A 3,300-nucleotide genomic window follows, 5' to 3' on the forward strand; every position below is an offset into this window, starting at 1 on the left:
TTGTCAGCAAATTCCCCCTAGGATGCATGCTGGACCTGATCCGGTTTCCAAAGTCTTATGCATTCTAGGGTTGTATTGTTTTGTTTGGCTTTTGATGGGACATATTAGGGGGGGTTCTCATCAGGAGTGCTATTCATTGGGGGCCACCCCCTTGAAGTTGCAGTATGTGTTTTTCAATTTTTTGGAGTATGAAAACCAGGACCGATGAGCCTATAAAGTCAGCAAGTGGAATAAGGAATAGTTTGGGGGGGCGGGGGACACAGAGGTGGTGGCGGGGTAAAGGGGTGATGACATCATGGGTCCTTATAGAAAAAGAATGTTTAGAAACTGTGGTAGCAAATGTACAATTCTGCTGGATATGACTGAAATATGGAATGATTTGATATATGTATTAATCCCAATTGATGAAATTAATAATTAAAAATTTTTTAAATCTTTTCCAAATTATGTGCGCTGGTAGTTCTTATCATGTTAATTATTTAAAACCAAGATTCCACTATATTTCACTACTCTTTAATGTGAGGAGATTCACAGGGAAGGCCAGAGAGTCCTGGTGCCACCGTCATTTTAACTCTCACTCGACAGCCAACCACATAGCACTTTTCATGTATGCGCCTCTGTGACATATCATGATGTCGTATTTCTCTCTTAAAGAATGCATTCTGTTAGAGCAAATAGTCTAAGACTTCTGTACAGTAAACAATTAACTATATAGCACTCAAACACCCTCTGAGGCTGTCCATCTTTTACAGGAGCAGAGAGTCTCAACCTTCTCCCTTAGAATAACTGGTGGGTTTAAACTTCTGGCCTTGCTGTCATCAGTCCAACACATAATCTACTATGCCACTAACACTCCATAAAGTCCGTAATGCAATTTTAAAATGAAAAGATACAATGAGAAGTGAGTAATAACAGCACTAAGCATTGAACTAAGAGACTTTAGAGGAGGTGAAACTACTTGTAAAAAGAGTAAGAACATTTTCTGTGCATTTTTGTTCTAACTCTAAGTCAATACACACAGGGTGCTGCCCCAAAAAAGGAGATCTACCTCTGACAGATGGGTCTCTAGTGATGTAGCGCAGTGGTTCTCAACCTGTGGGTTGCGCCCCCTTTGGTGATCAAAGGATCCTTTCACAGGGGTTGCCCAAGACCATCGGAAACACCCCTCCTCTATTGTCTCCAGGCGGCTCCTCCCACATGCAGATACACCCACTTACAAGTACCCAGCGTGAAGACTGTTCCCCATGCTACACCATGCTTCAAGACAAAATTTCATTTATTTGTCATTAGAAATAAATATTTCACAATACATAATTACATATTGTTTTTGTAATTTATCACTATGTTTTAATTATGTTCAATTTGTAACAATGAAAATACATCCTGCCTATCAGATATTTACATTACGATTCATAACAGTAGCAAAATTACAGTTATGAAGTAGCAACAAAAATAATTTTCTGGTTGGGGCTTACCACAACCTAAGGAACTGTAGGAAAGGGTCGCAGCATTTGGAAGGTTGAGAACCACTGAACTACCTAGACACAAATTATGCATCCCTCCTGCAGCAAAGACAGAAAATAAATTAAATTACATGTATGTTACATATATGGCTGCTAAACACAAGGTCAGTAGTTCGAACCCACCTGCTGCTCTGAAGGAGAACAATATGGCAGTCTATTCCCATAAAGATTCACAGTCTCCAAAACTCCAGGTTGCTGTTCTTCTGGATCATATGGGGTCATTATGAGTCCGAATCAAGGGGCCCTGGGGGCCCTGGGGGATAGGCAATGGGCGGGTAACTGCAAGGTCAGCCATTCAAGCCCACCAGCACATGGTCCTGGTTTTCTGTTCCCTTATCTACCTACAGTCTCACACCTTAAAATAATCAGCCAAAAAAATGAAAATGAAAAGAATAGCATTTCACCCGTAGCAAAACTCAGAAAGGGATGGAAAGAAGGAGGCATAAAAACAGGAAGCACGAGAAGTAGGAGAAGTGGCAGAACATCGTAGAGATTGCAATGAATAAGAGAAAGCAAAAAAGTGTAAGAATTTGGTGAATGCAAAACTGGTGATCTGCTCTGTATACCATCCAATTAGCAATAAAAGTTAAAAATAAAACACTTTAAAGGATTTATAGTCCCACAACCCCTTTAAAGGGCTGCTGATGGTATAGTGGTTACCCGTTGGGTTGCTAACTGCAAGGTCAGCAGTTTGAAACCACCAGCAGCTCTTTGGGAGAAAGACAGGACTTTCTACTCCCATAAAGAGGTACAGTCTCAGAAACCCACAGGGGCAGTTCTACCCTGTCCTATAGGGTGGCTATGACTCAGGACCCACTCGGCATTTAGTTTGGTTTGGTTTGGATCAGCTGGAATCCACTCGCTGGCAGTGGATACCTCCAGTGGATGCCATCCCTTGCTGTATCAGTGGAAACAAGATCAGAGCCAGTTCATTATTTCTCAGCGTGATCACCGAAGGGGAAACTGTCCATCCTGCCTAGGTTGACGTGACTACCCTGTGATATCTCAAGCCTCTGACACCAGCATATTGTTTACCTCATTTCCAACAATATAGGAAGCATAAAGCAAGGTTTCCCCTTCCTGCTTCACAGATAGGGCTTTGATTTGAATAGGAAGTAAAGGTGACCTACAGTTCATGCTAGTCATAGTCGTGTATCTCACCCCATAGAATTACTGGAGGGGAGATTATTATTAAATGAATGAAAGAATTCTCTGGAAAAGTCTTATCAGGTAAAAAGGAAGAAAATACAAATGTGTCCCAAATGGTTTTCTTTTTAATTCCCTCCTTTGAACTCAATATTTCTCATTGTGAAGTATGACTTAATGAAATATTATTGTATGAATTTCTTCAATAAAAATATATATAATGAGGAGCTGATGCCAGGGGCTTAAGTGGAGAGCATATATGTTCTGAAAATGATGAGGGTAACGAATGTACAAATGTGCTCTACACAATTGATGTATGTATGGATTGTGATAAGAGTTGTATGAGCCCCCAGTAAAAAGATTTTAAAAAATAATTTTAAAATGTTTTTTTAAATCAATTATAAATATATATATATATGATAGGGAAAAAAGCTTCACTTTTTCTTTGGTACATGCACAAACACAGACACATATACATAACATCTTTTCCCAGAGGATTTCTTAAACACAGAACTGTATGACTGTGGAATTGTCATCTTTCATTATACATAGGTAGAAAATCATACTCCAGTGACCGTGTTTATTTATAAACTGAAATTCAGAATACTTTATTTGTTTATATTGGTAGAAT

Source organism: Echinops telfairi, unplaced genomic scaffold (genome assembly GCF_000313985.2).
Source record: "Echinops telfairi isolate 266 unplaced genomic scaffold, ASM31398v2 ScPeMD7_7400;HRSCAF=8409, whole genome shotgun sequence".
Classification (NCBI taxonomy): Eukaryota; Metazoa; Chordata; class Mammalia; order Afrosoricida; family Tenrecidae; genus Echinops; species Echinops telfairi.